Source organism: Dermochelys coriacea, chromosome 8, assembly GCF_009764565.3.
Source record: "Dermochelys coriacea isolate rDerCor1 chromosome 8, rDerCor1.pri.v4, whole genome shotgun sequence".
In the NCBI taxonomy this organism is placed as follows: Eukaryota; Metazoa; Chordata; order Testudines; family Dermochelyidae; genus Dermochelys; species Dermochelys coriacea.
In genome coordinates, this window is record NC_050075.1 from 36,837,055 (window position 1) to 36,860,290 (window position 23,236).

The window sequence follows — 23,236 nt, forward strand, 5'->3', positions numbered from 1 at the left end:
GCCCTGTAAATCGGTTATTGTCTGAAAAGGATCAAGTGTTACCAGAGCCTGAAACTTTAGAAAGACTGTCTGTGAAAGAAACTTGTGAGGAAATGGTTTTGCCCTCCCAGCTGCGGAGGATTTGTTTGCAGCATTGGGCAATACACACAACAAACAGATTCTGTTAGAGACAATACTTCCCAGGTGAGGATTTTACTAAGAAAGAAATAGGAAACTTCCTGGGAGACTTGATTTTCAGAATTGTTTACAGGGAGCAGACAGGAGCATTGCAGATGTACTCCAGCAATTCAGGAGTTATGTGGGTCTCCATTTATATGCATAGGAGCTAAATTAGAATCCATGGGACCTCCTATTAGTAGGAGTGAACTACTATTGAACTAGAAGTGCACAGTAAAATGTGATATACTGTTGCAACTACTTTTATATCCTACTCCCTGTGTTTGATTAGTTTGCAGACAGAAGCTGGGCTGGAGAGCAACTGGAGAACAGTTAGTGAGAAGTGTGCTAACTTCCAAACAGCCACTGTTTGCTCTCTCACTCTTGGAACTTCTTTCATAAAACTGAAGTGTTTTTTTAAAAAGGAAATGTCAAGTACCAATGCCTCATGATTTTTCAGTACACACAGGCAACAGACAGCCTGCTCTGCAGCCAGGCTCTGGCTGTACTGAAGTGAAGGGGCAGGGATGCTCTTTCCTTCCCAGGGTGCATTTAGGAAGGTATCCCTAGAGTTTGCAGTCTGTACCACTGAGCTACAATTGGGCTATTCTCAACCAGGAATACGTGTATCCCTGTGGGTATGTGGAGGTCTTCCAGGGGGTACATCAACTCATCTAGATAGTTGCCTACTTTTACAACAGGCTACATAAAAAACACTGGCGAAGTCAGTACAAACTAAAATTTCACACAGATAATGAGTTGTTTATACTGCTCTATATACTATACACTGACATGTAAGTACAATATTTACATTCCAATGGATTTATTTTATAATTAAGTGGTAAAAATGAAGAAAGTAAGCTATTTTTCAGTAGTAGTGAGCTGTGACACTTTTGTATTTTTATGTCTGATTTTGTAAGCAAGTAGTTTTTAAGTGAGGTGAAACTTGGGGATACACAAGACAAACCTGACTCTTGAAAGGGGTACAGCAGTCTGGAAAGGTTGAGAGCCAATGGGCTAGTCCATAATAGGGCTCCCTCTAGATATCTTGCTTGGACATTTATTTATTTATTTATTTATGTATTGTGCCTTATCCTGTTGTCACCAAAGCATCCACAAGAACAAGGCTTTTCACTGTGGCTTAACTGAGGTTTGAGTCCTGGGGAGCTGCACAAAAGCTCCTGCTCCCAGGTTTGGTTTTACTGTGTAATTCCTAGCAGTTTCCAGAGATTATGGGCATCTCCATCTCTTTGCTGAGATCTGGCAGCAGCAAACGGAAGCTGGAGGTTTACTGCTGTCACTGCTTATGCTGGCCCAGACTCAGAGTTTGTTGGAAACAGATAACCAGGCAGGCCCAAGAGTAACTGCTGCTGTCGCTATGCAGCCCATTGCAGCAATCTCTCATGCAGTCTAGCCAGGTATCGCCCTTTAAGGGAGCTGTGAATCTGGAACATCATGGAAATCTCTCACAGTCAGGCTCTGCCCGCGGGAACGACGCAGTTCCCACTCATGCAGCATATTCAGAACGCTGCCTTCCTAGGATCCCTCTCCAGGGGGTGACGAGCCATCTGTCTCCTGCTATCAGGCACAGGAGGCTGTCTGACAAACACATTGCAAACCCGAGCAAAGTTGGCGCGGTTGTGGGTACCTCCAGCTAACCCATGAATGCCTGCAAAGCAAAATCAACACCATTCCAGTGGCCAACAGGTACCAAGGAGAAAAGTGCTGGCTACTACTGGAGCTGGGTTACCAGTCTGGGGGCGTCTGCTGGGGGATGGCAAATATTATGTTCTTTTGAGTATACAGACATACATTAATAACTCATCAGTGCCTTCACACAGGGAAAGCCCAGGCTTAAAGGGAAATGGCCACAATAAAAATGTTGCTAATGACAGCTCTGATTAGTAAAAATGGAAGGAATTTAAATAAATGAACATACTTTTCTCCTGGTGCATTCATACGTTACTTTTGTACTTCACTTACATAAGACTGATCAGTTTCACTTCCTATTCACTGTCCATTTCTGAGTCACATGCACTAGCCGAGCTGTCAGCTTCTGCAGGGGGATGCGGACAGAAAAGAAGGGATGGTTTTCAGGACATTTTGCAAACAATGAAAATATTTCTCTTCATTTTGTTAGGTTTCGGAATTAAGCAGCTGACGTGTGCTGGGGCCTTTGATGAAGGGCTATATAAGTAATGAGCATTTCTGGCATCATTTAGTGTAAATTCCTGTTCTACAACACCAAAAATCTGGGCCTAGACTTGCACCTCTGTGAGACAGGGACTGTATGTTCTGTGTTTGTGCAGCACCTGGCCCAATGGGGTGCTGGTCTGGGACTGGGGCTCTAGATGCTACCACAATAAATAATTACAATAACAATACTTGACAATGTCCCTTTCAATAGAATGGCTGATTCCAGCTCAGTCCCCTGTGCTCTGGCTTGCTAGCTATTGCTCTTGAGAGGTGTTTGGACAGCACCTGAGTCTACTGCAATACAAATGATAAGTTTATGGCTAACACTTTGTTACACTTTGCAATTCAGAAATGTGGGTGACTATGAAATACATTGTGACTATGTAATACACTGGTTTAGTGTATTCAATCATATTTTCTTCCACTGGCTGGCTTCTGTAAGGATGTGACCGGGCTGCTCACTGACCTTGTGTGGAGTGGATCCCATAAATCACATGCTACAGGCTTATACTTTTGGTGCTAAAAGGTTCTGGATTCAGTTTCCGCACATCTGTATGTATACAACCCAGGTGGGGCTTGGACCCCAATGCACAGCAGAGAGTACCCACTAGCATATCACACAGGGAGAGTATGTAGTGTCCGTGCTAAGAGTATGTGACTATGTTTCCCTCGAGTGCAGCGATTTTCAAACTTTCTGAGCTAAGCCCCCACTTTGAGTTACAATTTGGGGTTGCACCCCCCCAAACCAAGACAAAAATAGATACACACCGAAGTATCCTTGATAGCCTGTTCACAAACCTAGCGGAGACCTTAACCCACCTTTAATTACATTACCTACACCTGGACGTTTCAAGTACACAGATAGTGACCAATGAGTTTTCAGGTGGGGAAAGGCATGTGTGACGGTCTCTGGGGGCGGAGCCAGCACTGGGTGCAGAGGCTGCTGGGAGCGGAAATCAGTGCAGCTTCAGCAGATGTTGACCCTGACCCACAGGCTGGGTGGCCCACTAAGGTGAGTCAGGGTGAAGGTGGCACTCCCTCCCAGCTCCCCATGGAGGCTGGCTCAAGCTGCCTGGCATCACCATTCGCCCCCCTGCCCAAACATTCCTCCACATCCCCTGAGGGGGTGCATCTCACAGTTTGAAAACCTCTGCGCTAGCCATTAGTTTGAGCCAGGATACAAGCCAGCTACATACTGGATGCCAAGAAAGTTGCTCCATTAGTTCAAAGTGACTTGTACTTTTAGTGCTGCAGATCCCAGATTCGAGCCCTGCTATCGCCCATTGTGCCGGTCACAACTGGGGTCTGTTACAACATATTGATTTTCAATGTTTTTTCTCTTGCCACAATAGCTGCAGATCAAAGCTCTAGGCCAAAAAAAAAGCCTAGCCAAGGGCTGGCTAAAAACTGGCATGTGACGAGTCTATTTCTATATACCCCCTCGGACTGTCTCCACGGGGTTGGCAACTTCAGCAGAGTTAATCAATCAGACTGCACATGTAAATGAGCACATCCCAAGTTAGATATGTTCAGTGCAGGCTTCGCTTCACCTCTGATGAGTCAGAACCAGATTGCCGAAGACTACCACTGCAACAGGCATGCAATAGGCCGGGAGTGCCCTGTAAGGTACTAACCCAAAGACAGAGTGCCTGTAACCATTGGAAGTAGCCTGTCTTTGCACCCGCTAGCATGGCTTGTTGCTATTCGAGTACGGCTCATTTATTGTAAGTTTGACTTTGAAAAATCATGAGTTCTGCAGCTTTTCCTTCCACTGTGACCTTAGTCGATGGAAAATGGAAAACAGCAGAGCAGAGGTTCTGGATCCCTCTTCTTTACCACGGTAGGCCCGATTCAAAATCACTCCTTCCCCTCGCAAACCTGCCACACCAGTTAGCCATGTCACAGGGGCGGGTTGAGCCGCTTTAAGTGGACTGAGACCTGATTCCAAGGTGACAGTTCAGCAAAAAGATCCCATTTGGCCTGCCATCCCTAGCAATTTGAGTCACAGTGGAGGGGCGATGAGAAAGAATGTATATTTCAATTCACAAGTTGCCTCCACTGGCCCAGACGTAACCCAGCGGAGCATAATTGAAATGTTACTACCTTAACAATAGGAAGTTGCTACTCCCAAGAGTAGGATGGTTGCTCACATTCCCCACCAAATCTCCCAGAGGTGCTACATCACTGACCTTTGAGTTTCTTTTCTCCTGCTTGTTGGGAAGAAAGCATGAGGACTGGCTGTTTGCAGAGCAGGTGCATTCACTGGATTTCATTTAGTCTCACGCGCCCCCTGCTGCCTAAATCACAAACTGAGCCAGAGCTGGGTCAGTTTGATGTGTGTTTGGGGTTATAGGGAGTTTTCGGTTTGTGATTCATCTTGTGATTTGGTTTGTGATTCATGGCTTAGGGGATTTTTTATCGTTCCGGAGTCTGCGCGTTCATAGAATTTACTCAACACAACTAGATCATTGCTCTCTCTAGTCCTGCATCCTGCCTTTACCAGTAGCCAATATGTGATACTTCTGTGAAAGGCAATCCCCACCCTCAACATGATGCATGTGGCCAGTGAGTTAGTTCCTTCCTGACTCCTGCAGTAATCACTTTGTGCCCAGGTGCTTGAGAGTTGATGAGCTATGTCTAACATGTATAATATAACTACCAGTGTTATTGTTGCTCACTAGCTAGCCAGCCCTTCTAAACTCCAGTAACACCATCAGGGTGAGTTCTATAGCATGACTACATGCTGGGGGAGACATATTTCCTTTAGTTTGTTTTATTTTAATCAGCCACTAACTTCATGGACTGACACCTTGTAGAATTGCAGAGTGTCAAATAGCCATCAATCCTTTGCCTTAGAGAGCACCTTCCATCAGAAAATTGAAAAGTGCACAGGAACTACTTCCAAACAAGGAAAGTTCCTGACTCCCACTGATTTCCTGGGAGTTCTGTTTGACCATGGATCACAGCGTTTGGCCCAGCTAGAGCAATGCAGGTGGATCTAAGCAATGTCAGGAATCCTAGGCATGTTGTCTCCCCTACCACTATAATTCCATGTACTGCACCACTCATCTCAGATTCCAAATGCTGGCATGATATGAATTACACACATTGCATAATACATTCTGCCCCTTGGTATGTCAGTTACACTTACCTACACCAGTGTATAATTTACAAGCCCAATTACCTGGCCACTGAACTGGTGCCAAGAACCTTTTAATTAGACTTAAATTGCCATTTACTGAGTTGCTGGTGAAGCAAGGAAAGTTTCTCATCAGCCCTTTTTTAGGCCCACAATCACACTAAGATATTGGTATGCAAACTCAATGGGAATTGCATCTCTTGGGATGAATGGGTCTGAAAAGCTTTTTAAGATACCAGGGCTCCATTTTCTCCTCTCAGGAATGTTTCTGAGACACAGTGCAGGCGAAGACGTAGTATAGTCCGTGCAGCCACGCTCAGCCTTCTCCTTGCATCACAGGAAATGAAACAGGAGCCAACTACATCCAGAGAATCATCTTTAACCCTCAAACAATTGGTGCTGGAATCATACTCTTCCCCTTGCAGGCAAATCCAGGAGGGACATTTAGTGACAGCGGGAGGCAGTGCTGTGTGAGTTGGCTGATCCCAGGCCTCTGTGCCGGCAGCATCATCTCCCAGCCCTATAATTGAAAAGGCTGTGGACCTCTCATTGCTGATCAGTGTGGATTTAGCTTTGAGCTGACCCTGTTACAACTTGGTATGGTGTCAAACACACAGCAAAGACAGAATTAGTTCTGCTACTGTGCCATGAACCCTAATGGGCATCAAGGAATGAAGCTGTCAGGCTTTTGGCCTTATATTTTCAATGCAAAGTTGGCGCCGGCTATACAGCAGTCACCACAGCCCCAGGGGGCATGCCCACCTGCCCCGAGGGAACATGCCCATCAAAGCCAGGCAGTCTTTGATCTCACCAACCTGTTGTTCTCCTTGCTGCTTTCCCCTACCCCCTTCTTCAAACCCTCATACTAGCCAAAATGCCAGCTGAACAATGAGCCCTGTTAGAGGCCCCTAGGAAGAAATCCACCCACGATTCCAAGCATGACAGCAGGGGAAGCCCCAGGAAAGGCCAGCTCCCCTCTGTGTACTACCAACACCAGTCATGTACAGAGTCGCGCATGATCTGGCATGCCCTGCTCTTGTGGCTGTGGCTGTGACCCTGCCTCCTCTCACTTGCAGTGCAGCTGTCACTTGAAGTGTATGTCTACACTGAGCCTGGGCTCTGACTCAGGTCTCTGCCCAGCCCCCCTCCCAGCCACACACAAATCAGCCTAAGTCAGCTCAGCAAGCATTCAGGGCCTTGCTAGGGGGATGGGTCAGAGCCTGAGTCCTGCTGTGACCCCGGTCCAAGCCCTTTCAGTTTATGTGTGGACGCAGCTCAAGCCACAAACCCAATCAGAAAGTCTGCCCAGTGCAGCATGACTGCGTTAGCACAGCTGTGAATCCTGGGTCCAGCACCTATAAGCCCAGGTTCACAATGCAGTGTTGATGCTCAAGTGGGGGCTTGGAAACACCCAGTCCACAAGCCCAGGTCCTGCAGACCTGGGTTTACAATGCAGCATAGATGTACCCTACGAGCCTCTGCAGCATGCTCCAGGAGGAGACCCCAGCTTAGGTCTGGTACTTCTGAGAGCTAGCGCAGGTGGAAGTAGCCCTGGCTTTGGTCCCCTCAGTCAGTTCCATCTGGGGGGAGATTTACCAGCTACCTGAGCGGAGGAGGGGCGTTATCTTTTCTACTTTATACAGGTGAAGGGAGAAGGAATTGCCAATGCAACATCAGGGAGCCCAGGCAGCTCTTTCTCATCTGCCCATGTTGGAGGCAAGAGGGAACACTGGCTGTTATTTATCCTTTTCTACGGGGAAGGTCCTGGACTGAGCTCTGAAAGGAAGGAGCAGCCATGGGGTGGACACTGACTGTTGCATTGATGCTCATTGGAAAGAAGCGAGGTAAGTGACTGGAAAGAAGATCTTTGCACTGAAATGTTCTGTGTTGCACCCTGTGTGCACAGAGATCTCATTCATTTCTCTCGCTCACCTTGCTAATAGGAATGCTTAGCTCTTCTCTAGCATGCTCCACTCAGAAAGCCTGAGTGCTGGACACAGGAGGCCACTGTCATTATTTGAAGGTAACAGACTTCAGACATATAAAAGGCTGTTCTAAAGAAGATGCTAATCGATTGTTCTCCAGGGCCACTGAAGGCAAGATAAGAGGCAGCGAACTTAATCTGCAGCAAGGGAGATTCAGGTTAGATATTAGGGAAAACTTTCTAACGAAGGATAGTTAAGCTCGGGAAGTGATTACCTAAGGAGGCTGTGGAATCCCCATCACTGGAGGTTGGACAAACACCAATGAACCATCCCTGTGGCTAGGCAGGATTTCACACATAAGTCCATGATGCAGTGGCACCAGGGGTCACGTGTTGGATGGATGGAGGAGTGCACTGTACACCTGCAAGAAAGAGTACAGCTGTTTCCGAGAGCAAGGCTAGTAACAAATATGTTGTTCAGTACATGTGAAACAGGGATGGTGTCTGTTTCTTTGAGAAGCTCTAGCGCCCCCATGCTTTGGAGTAGGGACTTGACATTTGGCAGGGAGGTGATCTTTGTGTCAGTGATGTGCCTTTTGTCAGCCCTGTGAATATCCACCCAAATTTGGCCCAGTTATTAGCCTTTGAAAAATATCCCAGTTCATACATGTTCAGTGGGACATGCTAGAGCTTTGTAGCTAAATTCCTCAAATGTTCCATATGCACTGGGCATGCTCCAGCCTCGGGCTGATCAGGACTTTCCCTACACTTGCAATTCTGGGCTGAGGCAGGGTGGGTGGGGGCCGGACACTGGAACTCGGAGCAGGGAACTTGTCCCCCCTGGGATCTCAATGTCCCTGTGCTACGCCAAGGCAGCCTGGAGGAGGAAGGTCCCAGAGTCAAATGCAGAGGGGACAAGGAGCCTGGTGGGGGGAGATTGGGACTGGAGGGGAGAGGAAAACAGGGGGCTGGGAGTTGGACGGTAGCAGATCAGGACTGGCAGGGCAGGGAGACTGGGAGCCAGGAAGGGGAATGGAGGGGGAAGACTGGGAGCCAGTGGGAGTGGGACTGAGATTGGATGATAAATTGGGAGAAGAGACTGGGACTGGCTGGGCAAAGATACTGGCAGAAGGAGGGGTGAAGGGGGACACAGAGATCGGCCAAGGAGCCCAGGGAGGGAGACTGGGAACTAGTGGGAACATGAAGGCCAGAGAGCAAGGGGGAGAGAGAGATCGGACAAGACACTGGGATTGCCTGGGCAAGAAGACTAGGGACAAGGAGTCTGGGCAGGAAGAGAATGGCAGGACAACGAGACTGGGACTGGGATGAAGAGTCCTGAGGGGTGAGACTAGGATTTGCTGGGCAAGACAACTTGGACAGGGATGAGGAGCTTGGAGGGTGGAGATGGCAAGGTGAGGAGAACAGGATGAGGAGTCGGGGGTGGGGAAGAGACAGGACAGGGACAGGTTGGAGGGTGAGGCAAAAGGTCTGTGTCCAAGATTCCTGAGTCCCACCATTCCTGTGCTGTCAAAGGTCTGTGAAACCCACTGGCAAAATGTCCAATTCCCCTGTAATCCAAAGAGAGGCTAACAACCTACTACTGCTATCAGTTACTTTGTTAGCTCAAGTGGCAGAAATCCGGCAGTGGATCTAAAGATGACATCCCTGCTGATGACAGTGGGATTTCTGTTTTAAAAAAAAAACCTAGGAAAATACACACACAAAACTGTGTTTAAAAATATTATTAAGACTTCAAAGTCAAGCACTCAGCAGTTAGGAAATGCCTGAATTAAGGTAGTCTGTGCAGCCTTAATTCAGCCCCCTTGTGCATGTAACTTGTGGTACCATTTTTAATTACTTGGTCACGTATGATTTTTTCCAGTTATGAAGGATGGTGATGGAAAGGGATTAGTCCAATCTCTGAATTTCCTGCCTTTGATGGCTCTGTAGCTTCCAGGATCACCTCCCTCATGGGTTAATTTCCCAGTGCAACACAAAGAGCTTCATGAATAAACCACCAGGGTTGCTAATGGCAAAACCTCACACCTGCACATTCTAATTGGTCTGGAAGGGAGAGAAGGAGAGAAGATGGATCAGCGTAATTGGTGCCCTCCAGACAGTGCAAGCCGGGAATCAAGGACTTGGCTGGCAGGAGGTTCCGCAGTGAGCCAGAACTGGGCTGTACAGATCTGACAGCAGAAAAGAGGCTGAATCTGTCACTTGACTCTGGCACAGTCATTGTCACACCAGGCGGGAAGAAATGGGAAAGGAGAAGGAATGTATCCCTTACTCTTTCCCCTTCTACAGAGAATATCGGGGGTGAGATTCTGGTGCAATCCTGGAGTAGCTCCACTGAGTTCATGGAAATTACTCAGGGGTTCTCTGGGTCATGGAGATCAGACCTTGATCCAGAGCTAGGGAACCTCCGCATTACAGAGATAACATTGTCCCAGTGAAGAGCTCTAATAAGCAGTAAAATTCGCACCCAACCACCCCTGCAATCTCAGCCTTTATGGCCCATTGCATGGGGTGGGGGTATAAAAATGCCTGGGGGGGGTTAGGAACACACCTCCCACTGAAAGCCATCATGATTCTTGTCTTAAAGACCTCAGATGCCTTTAAACTCAGCCTGCCTTGTTGTGAGTATTAGGGCCAGGGGCCGGGGCCAGGGCCACACTGTGCTAGGCAAGGTACAGACATGGACCCTGCCCCAAAGAACTTAGACTCTAGGGATACATCTCCACTGCATTATAAATCCAGGTCTGTGGACCCGGGCTGTGGACTCAGTGGTTCTAAGCCCATGCCTGAACATCCACACTGTATTGTAAACCTGGGTTTCCAGATGCTGGGCTTAGGTTTCACAGCTGTACTAATGTGTCCGTACTGCACTACACAGACTATCTGACTCAGGGCTGCAGCTTGAGCTGCACATGCAAAATGACAGGGCTTGGACCTGATTCGCAGCAGGACTTGGGCTCTGACCCACTCCCTAGCAGGGTCTTAGGACCCAGGTCTTGCATGTTTGCCGAGCTGAACCAGATTGGTTTGTGTGTGGATGGAAACAGGGCTTCGGCTCAAACCCGAGTCAGAGCCTGGACTTAGTGTGTAGTGTAGACATACCCGGCCTAAGTTATCCCAATTGCTGAAACCAGTCTGATCCCCAGCCACAAAGACAACCTCCAAACCCCTCCTTCAAACAGTCAAACCTCTTCCTCCACTCCTCACCAAAGCAACCGTCTCCTGAGGCTATTGCTTGGGCATGTCACGCTGCCCTGATCAGTGTCCTATGGGGGGCAGTTAGCCAGGAGCCACCCAGCCCCTGTGTGTCAAACCCCAAAGTCGCTGCGTGAATCTGAATGAGCCTGTCACACCAAATGTGCCCTCTCCATAGCCAGGCACATTGTGACCTGGCCTGGTGTCACCAGGCAGGGGCCCAAATGGGGATAGGTGCTGCCTTTTTCCAGCTCATCCCTGCCTGAAACAGAACTGGCCCATGAGCAGTGTGTGAGCTTCCCCTTGCACTCTCCTGCCAAACTGATGTCTGCACTACCACCATGAGGCCGGTTTTTTCATGACACCCATTCGAAACTACAGAAGCTTTATGTTTGATTTCAAGCAATATGTCTCCCTCCCAGAGTCCCAGCCAGCGTGTTTTAGATTTTAGCAGTAGTGAGCCCATAGCTTGGTGCCTTTACCAATGGGCTCTTCAATCTAGCAGTGAAAGGTATAACACCATGCACCAGCTGGCAGCTGAAGCTAGACAAATTCAGATGGGTAATTTTTTTTCAGTGAATGTAATTAATCATTGGAACAATTTACTAAGGGGCATGGTGGATTCTCACTCACTAACAATTTTCCAGCCAAGATTGGATGGTTTTCGAAAAGATCTGCTCTAGGAATTTTTTGGGAGCTGTTCTCTGGCTGTGTTATACAGGAGGTCAGACTAGCTGATGCCAATGGTCCCATCTGGCCTTAGAATCTATGAATCTATGGTTACTCCCTTTTTGTTTTTTATGTGCAAGAGAGAAAAAGAGGATGCATATGCATATGCTCCCATGCCTGACCTTCCTTTTTCCAATCAACCATGCTTGCCAGCCCCATGAATTCCCAGAGAGCAAGAAGGAGCATTCTTTTGCCTCCCTGGATTTGAAGGTGGCTCTTGAATTTCACATTTGATCTATTCAGCGCTTTATTTTAGCGGTGCCCAAAGTGTGATTATTTGCAGACCATGGAATTTAGTTTTATCTGTAAAGTTTTCCTCTCTCCTTCCTCCCCGACCCCCCACCCCACGTGGTCAAGGTCGTGTGCAAAACACAGACCTAGATTTCCAGGACTGTGTATGCAAAAATTATGCATGCATTTCCACACATGATCTGCAAGCACCATTAGCACAATTGTACATGGGAATTGCAATAACTACACAAGCAACTGGCCTGCTAGATGTCTTCCTGGTCATTTACATGTGCATTTAATGCAATGGCATGCCCCAGCACAGTCACTGCGTGTGTAAATTAGGCTCCCAATGCATGCATAATTACATGTGTAACTCTGTAAACTTTGACCAAAAAAAATACAAAACTGTAATTAAAACTATTATGAAGTACAATAAAATATTTGCTTTTAAAATTATTCCACTGAAAACAAGACAAGGGTAAGATGTCTCTAACACATTCACTACCCCAATCTTGACATGAGCAGAATCACATCTAGAATGACAGCTCAGGTCAGTGTCCAGGCTCATTCAGCCTCTGGCCAGTGGCACCAATTCAGATATTTCTTGGTGGGGGCGGGTGTGTGGAAATTCTAGTCCCTGCCCCTCCCCACACTGCTGGCAGGAACCCAATTCTGGTCCCCACTCATTCCTGCCCTGACACTAGGGCTCCCTTGGCCGCAGAATCTCCCCTCTGTCTGACCCACACAGTGCAAGAGCCAGCACCGCCAGGAATGAAGTTCTGAGTGGCTCTGCCATACAGGTACAAACTCTCCATGCACCAGATCACATCTGCACGGAGGAGCAGGTGGGTGAAACTGCAGTGGTGATGTGACCATGCGGTCAGAGCAACAATATGGACCACTCTAGTACAGGACCACTGCTTAAAAGCTTAATTGCTTTTAATATTAATAGCTTAATAGTTTAACTAGCTGTCCCCATGCCCCCCTCACCCTCAACTCTGGAGCCTATAATACTTTGAGCAAATGCGAAAACATTGGGGAAGGGCGTGTTTCCCACACACTCCCTAATTTGCACCACTGCCTCTGGCCTCTCTTCAGAGATGGGCGACAACAAAGCCCACTATAATGGTATTTTTCATTATGTGGACACCTGGCCAGTGAGCTGAGGCCCCAAACTGATTTCACATCAGTTACTAAATAGTCATCAGAGTAGTAAGAGCATTGTTCACACCCACCTGGGCTGGGTTTGAACTAGCAACCTCAGGTTGAAATGTTCCATGCTACCTTGTCAATCCCTAACAATCCCTGAAGGCACTGCCCTGCAGGTGGGTTAAGGAAGTGGGGCCAGGATGTGGCAGAGTTTGGGGAGTGGTGACAGAGACAGTCTCCACAGAGAGCCAAACCATCCTCCTTCCACTGACCACCGCTTCCTCCCTCCACACCAGCCTGGAAATTCCCCATTTCATTGTGCATGTCATAAAGAGCGCGGGGGAGGGAGAGAGGGGGCTGGAATGTCCACAGCTCCCTGGTGGCAAAGTCCAAGTCATCCCTGGAAGCAGCATCCTAGGTTCATTTGCCTACAAACATCAGAGCTGGTCACAGACCGGATTCCCTGTGCTATGGATTCTGGGGGCTCTTCCATGAAACAATGAAGCTTTGCAGGGGCCTGGAGTGCAGGACACGGTTTGCTGCATCACTTCTCTTTGCAACAGGTTAGTGGGTCCACACAGCATTGCAGAACTGTGCTGGTGTGTGCACACACGGAGCCTTCCAATTAGGAATGGATCAGGGCGTTCGTAGTGCTCCACACCGATGCTGGGAGCAGGGGCTTTTGGGTAATTTCCACATATGAGATATTACATGGTGCACAGAGCATTGGCTGAAGTTCTCATCCCAGGCGTTTCACCCAATTGCACAACCAGTGCTTGTAAAATGTGTGAGCTGGATATTGTACAACTGCTCTTGTGGCTTCTTGCAGGGGCTTTTGACTGAGTGTAGACAGGGTCCAGAGTAATAGGGCAGCCCTCTCTGGCCAGCCTGCTCACTGGATCAATCATGAGTTTAATGGAACTCAGTTCTGAATCATCTGCCTGGCTTTGGTTTTTCTAAAGCAGTGGCCCTACTGGGACTCCCCTCCCTTCTGGTCAGCATCTGGCTAGAACCCCATTCCCATGCAGTAAACTGGGAAGGGCAGCAAGTTCACGACCCCAGTCTGATTACCCATGTTCAAAGCACCCAGGGATCCAGCTGCCTGTAGAAGGTCATCGTCAGGGAGTCTATAGCCCGCAGCACATCTCCGAGCCAGACGATCCCCTGTTCAAGCCTGTCACTGGCAAAGGCACCACATGGATACAAAACCAGAGACCTTGGCGGGCTCCACACTTCAGGCTCCGTCCCTTGTGTCCTGCCGGCTGCTGTGACATCTTCCATGCTGTGCCAAGCCAGTCCCACTGGACAGCGACAAGCTCTGCCACATGGGGGAGATCTGTGGATGGAAGACTGCCTCCGTGCATGGGTCTTGCAGGGTGTGCAGCATATTATCAGGACAGCTCGGGTAAGGTTTGTGGACCACTATGCTCTACCCACTATGCTGAGACATAATGCTTGGGCTATGCACAGGTCAAGATCCCCAGCATAGGTCTGTATCTAGCTAACTAGCTATCCCCATACATCCCATCTAATCTATCTATCCATCCATCCCCATACATCCCATCTATCCATTGACCCCCATTCATGCCATCTAATCTATCTATCCCCATACCTCCCATCTATCTATCTCTGTAGATGGCCCTCATCACAGTGGTGTTTAATGCTTCAATTCACTAAAGCACTTCAGCGTTGCATGTTGAAGTCAATGGGTATGTCTACATGACAGCTGGGAAAGGTCATTGCCAGTTCGGGTAGATGTACATGAGCTAGCTCTGAGTGAGCTAGCATGCTGAAATTAGCAGTGTGGCCACAGCAGTGGGAGGGGCTAGACACCCAAGTTAGGGTGGCCAGATGCCCAGTTTTCAACCAGAAAATCCAGTGAAAAGGGGAACCTTACAGTGTCCACACTGACTGGACACTCAACAGTGTCCACACTGACCGGACACCGAAAGTCATGTTACTGTGAGTAGGGGAGGTGGGGATTCACCGGGTCATCACCTGCGCAAGCCCCTACTCATCCGGGGCCACCTCCTATCTTCGTTGGGCGGCTGCAGCTCCCAGCCCTGGCTCTTCAGGCAAGTCCCGGGGGTGGGAGGGGAAAAGCAGCAAGTGACGGGGGGGAGGGAAGAGGAGTGGATGGGGGCGGGGCCTCAGGGGAAGAGGCGGAGCAGAGGCTCAGGGGAAGAGATGGGGCAGGGGTGGGACTTTGGGGGACTAGGCAGGGCAGGGGTGGGAGAGGCAGGGTGAGGAGGTTCCGGCATTCCTGCTGTAGTGTCCAGTTTTTAAATATTACCAAGTTGGCAACCCTAACCCAAGTACAATCCCACACAATAACCTAGGCAGCTAGCCCGAACAAATGCCTGTGCAACCAGGGCCACGCGGCTAGCTCAATCAGAGCTAGCAGTGTATGTCTACCCAGCCTCCAAATCAACAATATAGAAGATGTACCCAATGGGATATAAGCATGTGCTGAGTACAAAGCATAAGAAGATTAAGCACTGGGACAGCTTACCAAGCAAGATTGTGGAATCCCCAGCCCTGGAGGTTTTTAAGAACAGGTTGAACGAACACCTGTCAGGGGTGGTTTAGGTTTACTTAGTCCTGCCTCAGCGCAGGAAGAGGGACTAGATGGCCTCTTGAGGTCTCTTCCAGCCCATTTCTATGATTCAATGACTCTGGGAGCCTTAAGTTAAGCACATTCTTAAGTCTTTTACAACTGGAGCTTGAGTGCTTCTCCATACTTAAGCCTGTAGCCTATATTCACTGGGTTATTCAAGAACATGGTGATCTCACATGGGAATAAGGTACCAGGAGATAATGAAGAATAATGAGTTCAGAGACCGTTTGCAGATGGCAACATGTTTTTCTAACCATGTACCTCCTGCCCCATTGATGTTGTGACACAGATCTGCATACATGTCATGCCTGGCAAGGCTAACATTTGCATTTGGAAACACAGGGCCATGCCAGTCCAGCCACTTGACTCTGAAATGCCTTTATGGTTTTGCTACTGTGCATTGACTGATTGTGGTGTGTGGGATATTGTTACAGCTGGGAACAAGCCCAAGGCCTTTGCTGGTCCCTATAAGGGGAGGTGAGTTTCAGCCCACCTGGGACAAATTTAACTCATCTCTCCAGGTGGGGGGAATGAGTAGTAATGAGTGATGTCACATGACAGATGGGTCATGTGGCTAAAAGCAGGTCTCTGGCTGTAGATAAGAGAGGCCTGGGGAAGCATAGGAGGAAAATAGCTACTGGAGTGGAGCTACCACCTGGAATGGAGCCTGGAATAAGGGCCAGTTACAACCTTTCCATAGACACCTCACTCTACCTCCTTTGTACAAGATTTGGTGCAATTATAAGACTGTGGTTGCAACAATGATCTATTCAGTCACAGTTCACGTCATTAACCTCATAGTAACCTCTTACGCTTTCATAAAGCAGATGGACCCAGATTTGGGCCAATTCTTCTTTCAGTTACGCTGGTGTAAATCTAGTGTAAATACATTGAAATTGATTGAATTGCTCAGATTTGCAGCGGTATAAATGAGATCAGAATCTGGCTGTATCATCTTCTTGCTCCAGCTACGAACATGTCATAATTGGCCATGCCCCCTTTCCTTGAACCCATGCCTTCCTCTGCCAGCACTTCCATCTCTCCCGTGTGACTCTGCTTTCTGTGGGACACATCCCCTCAGGTGCTGTTCTGCGCCTGCCATCATCAGTGCAGCAGAGGTCGTTGCCTCAAGCATTGTCAGCTCTGAATTCAGCCCCAGTCTTTAACCTGGTTACAACAGCTCCACAAACCAGTCCAAAGTATGATCTGCCAGTAGCATGGCCAGGGCACTACAATATTATAACACAGCATGGCCTTCCTCCCACCAGTAGAAAGATCCTTCTTGAGGGTCTATTCCCTTCCTTCAGACCTAAGGGGAGACATTTTGTGTCACCCACCTCTCATTAACTCACACCAAAGTAAGATTCAGAAAATGTGGGTGGGGGACAGGGGTTTGTTCAGCTATATATCTGCTTGCAGGTGGAATCCTAGTTCCCTGCTGTCTCTACAACACAGGCCTGTAGGCCCATTGCAGCTACCACGCAGTGACTCTGCTAGACCCTTGGGAATTGTCGCTGCAAGAGAAACCAGTGCAAAACAAGGCCAGGAATATGAACAAAAAACATACCACAAGAGGGCAGTGTAGGCACAAGGACAGGGAAAATGGCTGGCGTGGTGGATCTGGAGAAACAACACAGTTTCCTGCAGTGCTCATTGTCAAAGAACTGGATTGTGGAAGGAGCAGGTGCCAAAGAACCATTAAACGATGGGCTCAGGATCCGCTCATGAAGGAAACTGGACATGGTTGGGAAACCATCTGTGCTGGTCCAGGAGAGTTCCACTTCCTAGTGAGTAAGATACTGAAATGGAAGTGGAGTAAATGAGAAAGAAGAAGGGAGGTGAAGTGTGAGCCCCGAACACCCACACGCCGTCTGTCTCCCAATCTCTTCATTGACCACAGGCAGCTGCCCTTGTGCCCTCTAGAGCCAGGCCACCACTCTGAGCAGCTATCTCTGGGAGATGGACGGCCTCCTGGGGAGTGGGAGCTTCTACCCACCCTTCTCATCAAGGGGTGCCAGAAGGGAAGCAAAACTGGAGGGCTCAGTCCACACAGCCCCTTTTTTCTCCAAAGGGTTTTCGGAGAGATCTCTACAGCTCTCCTTTCCCTAGGGTTGTAGGAGGAGCTGACACCACAAACATGCCTGCATAACTTCCCAGCATACTGACCCACTCTCGCATTCCCTCAAAGGGGAGGAAACACTGGGAAGATGCTGTCAGGGCCTACCCGGGGATTTGCCTCAATTTCAGCCAGCAGTGCCCAACCACCCACTGCTGTCGCTGTCCTGTGCGAGCATTAGGGATTCATCGGGTGAACCACTGTATGCCACTAGTTGCACTGAGGCAATTTACACTAGTTTCAAGCTGCACCAGTGCAGAGTGCAGTTTTGCCTGTCTGCACTGGGGTAGAGTTTGCACCAGGGCAGCAGAGACACCCATCAAAGGCAGAAATCAGGGTGGATCCTTAGCAAGGAGAGAGTCTCAGACCATTGGGGATTGTTCCTGGAAAAGGAGGGGATTGAGGGACAGGGGATAAAACAGCTGAAGCCAGGAGATGTCGACCCAGCTGGACTGTTCCTGTGCTTTTTGAGTTCTCATTAACATCTCTGAAAATCCCAGTCTGTCATTATCCAGAAAGGGGCAGCAGGAGGCAGTGTGGTCTAGTGATTAGGGCAGGGGAGTGGCGTCAGGATCCCTGAATTCTAATTCTAATCTGCTTTGTGACCTTGGAGAGGTCACTGCACTGCTCTGTGCCTCTAGCGATCCAGCTGAGAAGCTGGTCTGATTACGCCCACCTACCTCATACCTTTGTGATTGTCGCTTACCCAGCCTCCCGAGACCTCAGCAACATGGTAACTGAGGGCCACTTTGAGTCTGAACAGCATCGCTCTGGGAAAAGGCAAAGCCCTTTAAAGAGAATGCTCTGAAATGGGAGGAGGTGGCGCAGAACTTTATTAATAGACAGTGGTACCTTACATGTCATCATGGGTGATATACATAGGGAGGGAGTCTGGGAAGCAGCATCACATGCGAACGAGCAAAGCAACATCCCTTTAGCCAGGGTGGCAATCTCCCCAGTGTCACTCAGCCTGAATGCCCTTGTGGATCAGGAGGGGGCAGAAATGCAAAGGGATCAAAGATTGTATCCCACTCGCATGTGCAGAATGCTGCTGGTGGGTACAGAAATTCCCTTGGTGATGGGTCCTTGAGCAAATGGCACAGATGATTTTCCAAAACTCAGACTCAGAGCTCAGCAGTGTTCGTGGTGACCCAGATGTGTAAAGTCTGGAATTGTTGGCTGAAAGCGGCTGGCTTCTCTTCAGTTACTAGTAACACTCTTCAGAGTACCAGCCGTCTTAGTCTGTATTTGCAAAAAGAAAAGGAGGACTTGTGGCACCTTAGAGACTAACACATTTATTTGAGCATAAGCTTTCGTGAGCTACAGCTTTCCTGTTATACTAGGACAGGCACAAGGGCCCAAACAGTAGTGACAAGTCTGAGTCATCAGCAGAGCAAATGACACCAAATAAAATCAAGCTCCTGAGAGGACAGATGTTAAACAAGGTCTTCTACAACTTGTGGTCATTCAGGAGCTCAGCACATGTTCTATTCAGGTTGATAACTCCCACGTCCCGGCCAAATTCCAGGTCAGGTAATTATATAGTGCGTCTCAGCAATTCCAGCTGGATGCAGGATTCTTCTTCACTTCCAGTCCCAGTCTGTTGTATGGTGCAGTTGTGTCTCACGCCAGAGACAGCTGAATTTCTGTAGTGAGTGAAATGATCCCTGCATATATCCAGCATAGTGGTGTTGGGAAGCTTGATTCATTCATTAAGATTTGTAAAGCACTACGCGATCTTTGGATGAAAAAGTTCTTAAGAAGTGCAAGGTATTGAATATATTATCTATTCTCAAACGCTCGCTTGTCTACCTTCCAGGAGCTAGTTGCTATGAAATTCTGGCTGTGGGCATCTACATATCCAGTCTTCTATGAAGAAGAATAATTTGCATATGGACCTGTAAAAGTCCACGTGAAATACCTTTCTCTCCACCCCAACCCACCCCCATGATAATTGTGCTTCTTGCAGGGTCTTGAAAATACCTAGACACTTGAGAAAAGCTGAAATCTCTCTTAGCTCAGTCCCAGTTTGCACCATCTTCCTGCCCCAGACAATAACATCAAGTGAGTATTAAAATTCCTCACTCACACGCATTCCTGGGAGTGTCGTGTGTAACACACCATTCCCTGGAAAATGCGTGCATGATAAAAATCTTACCAGCTAAAGATGTTGTTGCCAGTCGTCCCACGCTGAGACCCTCACCAGGCCCCTGGTGGTTTCTCTTTGATCTCAGCACTGACTGCTGGTAAAGAGTGGAGCTGGGAAGTCTGGGAGAGCAGTGCCTACTGAGGAAAGGGAAAAGGGTTTAACAGCAAATAGCAGATATTTAGAGCCCTGCAAATGTGCAGATATTCACTTTCTATCTTTTTTGAGGCTCGTAGATCAGATACAGATACAGGGCTCTACAGATATTTAGCTCCAGATCAGTGTATACAAGAGCCTTTTACACTCCCATCCTAGAGCCCCTGGGTGGGATTCCTCAGAGGGGCACCCTGGCCTGCTGATTCTTTCTTCTCCCCTATATTTTTCCATTATTAGTGTCCCCATTTATTGTCCCTCAGAGGAACTGCAAATGGAACTGGCTCCCGAGGCTTCCTTCAGTCCTTGCGGGTGAAATTCCATTCGCTCCATGGAACTGCACTTGCTTGCTTCAGGTCTGAATCCAGCGCTCGGAGACCATTGGCTGGAAGGTGCTACTGGCCTCCAAAGCAAAGCACCATCTCTAGTATAGTGAATGTAATTCATTTGTATTTACATTCGGTGCTAGCTGACATTCGTACTCTCCTCGAAGTCTCTTTCTCTGTCCCATGAAGGCTGGTGGAGCTCATGGATTGGTGCTGCTGGGAGAAAATACAATGGACCACTGCTGGGCAAGTTTGGGGAAATTTTCTGTAGTCTGTGATCCCCATGCTAACCCTCCACTGATTCCTTCACCAGGATCGTATTCAATGCAGCGGAGGAATGGGGTGAATCTTTGGCTCTATGTTGTTACTGAGCCTGCTCCCTTAAGGATCCTCTCATGCCCAGGATTCTGGGCTGAGTTAATCTATGGCATTTGTAACTCCATCTGGGCAGAGAGGGCTGTTGTCTTGTCCACACTAAAGCACTAAGCTTTTTGCAGCGCAGGTCTCACATCTCCGCTGCTCATAGTAGGGTTGATATTGTCCTTTCCAATGCACCTGCCATTGAGTTCCTTTAGGCCCTTTACAAATATTAGTGAATTGAGATCCACACCTCTCTCTGTGAGATGGGTGTCATTAAGTCCTCTTTGCAGATGGGGAAACTGAGGCACAGAGCAGTTAAGGACTTGCCTAGGATCATATAGGAAGTACAAGAGAGAGGGAGGATTAGAACCTGGGACTCCTGGTTCCCATTCCTTACCTGCCAGCCCTATGTCTTGCAGATTTGGGGAGATAATCATTCCAGTTCATTTGTGTTGCTCTGCCATTCCCCCAATTGCTGTGAAAGCTTCTTGACCCTGTTGATTTATTGTCATTTACTTTATACCCTGAATAACTCTCCCATTTTGAAAATGATCTAACCTGAGAGGCCTTGTGCAGAGGACTTTTATTTGGTCATTAGCCCATAGCATAGTTTGATTCCACCTCTGACCCAGAGTCATTGCTCCATCGGTTGTCTCCTCCCTTATTGTCATTGCCATAGGCCCAACTGTATAGCCAACAGAAGCCGAGTTTCCCACCCTTGTGAAACTGCACAAAAAACCTGATCAATAGTTATTAGTCACTACTTAAACTGGAGGTTGTGACTATCATATCCTGAGCCACGGGGTGAGTCGTGGACCGCAGCCAGATTGGTCCACCACTTGATCTACATAATGCCATTCAAGTCAATCAACGGCTTTTTTAGCGCTTACCACCAGCCTGGCTTGAGCTAATGTATTGTTTCCAAATCCCGCCACATAATAGCTTCCAGATACTATCTGCTGAGTGTCCTCCCTACATAAATCCTACTTGATCAGGATGCTGTGAGTTTTTAAAGGAGACGTGCCTAAAGTAATAAGCATGGGTGAGTGTGTGGGGGGGGTGGAATTATGGCTGAAACAGACATAGATTAAAAGCTACTGATCAAGGAAATGGTCTGAGTGGGGAGACAGAGGGCAGACGCTTAACCAAAAGCCTGGTGCCAAAAAGCAGCTCAGAGACTGTCCAGAACCCTGGGATGTATGAAGAAGAGTGAAGAACACAGCTCAGAAGAAATTATTAACTCTCTCTATCCAGGTATGTACCATTCTAGCCCTTGTACTGTGGAGAACAATCCTTCATCGGCCTTTATCATGCTAGCATTTTGCACTTCTGCAGCAAATAGTACACTTCATCCAGAGATCTCAAAGTCCTTCACAGAAGTGGGTATCTCTTTTTTACAGTTGGGGAAATGGAGACACAGAGAGGCTTCAAGGATTTGTCCAAGGTTATCAAGAAAGTCAGTGACAGACAGGCCTAGAACCCAGGAGTCCTGATTTCCAGCACCATGCTCTAACCATTAGACAGTGATGCCATAATGTGTGAGAGAATGGTCTAGATGACTTTACTAGAGCTTTTCCATTGCTAGTTTCTGGGATTCAGTGGTTAGACTCACACTTGAATTATTGAGCATCAGTCTGGGCTCTGTATTACAAGAAGGATATGAAAGAACGGAGAAAAAGAACTAAAGTGGGGAAGAAGATAAGACAGGGTCCTTGGGGGCTACAACTATGAGGAGAGATTCAGGGCTAGACAGACACACAGACTTGCATCAAAACAACAAAAGAAGTGCAATCAAACCCCTTTTAACTATTTTGATACACATGGGAACAGCCCCCAGAGATGATGTGCTAGAAGGCTAGAGAGCAGGTGCAAAGGCACAAGCAGGGTCAGAGAGGCAGCAATTGGGTACTAGAAGAGTTCAGAAGAAGCTTCTTTATGTAGCAGAGGGGGATGATTACGTAGAAAGGCAGCCATAGTAGCGGCAACTGAACAGACACAGCAGAGTTCTGTCTGAACATTCTTACCTACTGTTGTTTTAACTCCTAAGCATACTAGCCCTATTGTTCTCTATAACACCTAGTTTATTTTGTGCATTTGACAGCCTCAAAAGTCAGCCTCCTCTAAAGTCAAGTCCATCAGTTTTGATTTTAAAACCACAGAAATGGTCAGAGCTACTCAGAAGTATGTGAAAAGAAAAGGAGGACTTGTGGCACCTTAGAGACTAACATATTTATTTGAGTATAAGCTTTCACGAAAGCTTATACTCAAATAAATTTGTTAGTCTCTAAGGTGCCACAAGTCCTCCTTTTCTTTTTGCGGATACAGACTAACAAGGCTGCTACTCTGAAACCTGTCAGAGGTACGTGTAGAACCCAGTGCTGCTAACTCACAAGATTTTATCAGAGTTTTGCAATTTGGGGGGTTATCTTGAAACCCGCAACTCAGTCCTTAATTTATAATGAAAAAGATGGTGGAGCTCAAGCAATTAGGTGCTGGGGCTCATGCAAGCCTAGAGGTACCAGGGCTATTAATTGCCATGTTCTAGAGGTGCCGAGACTCAGCTCTGGCAAGCCCTGGCACAAATTAAGCACTGTTCCAACTACTGGAATCAGGTTGTTAACTGATAATCTCAGCTTTCATTTTGAAAAGGTAAGTATCTAGGCTTTATGGCTACAGGAAAAAAAACCTTGAAAATATGAACCTTAAAGACACCAAAACCAGGAGACAAATAAAAAGAACCCGACATTTATTATTTTTAAATCACATGGTTTTAAAGCCTGT

General features: G+C 47.8%; 1 long non-coding RNA gene across 1 annotated transcript; it reads left to right on the plus strand.

Annotated features, from left to right (window-relative positions):
* The first annotated feature begins 4,322 nt into the window (after positions 1-4,322).
* LOC122461288 lies at positions 4,323-7,599 on the plus strand. Its single transcript, XR_006283182.1, has 3 exons — positions 4,323-5,961; positions 7,135-7,335; positions 7,435-7,599. It is a non-coding gene; the product is annotated as an uncharacterized LOC122461288 (long non-coding RNA).
* Positions 7,600-23,236: the final 15,637 nt, after the last annotated feature.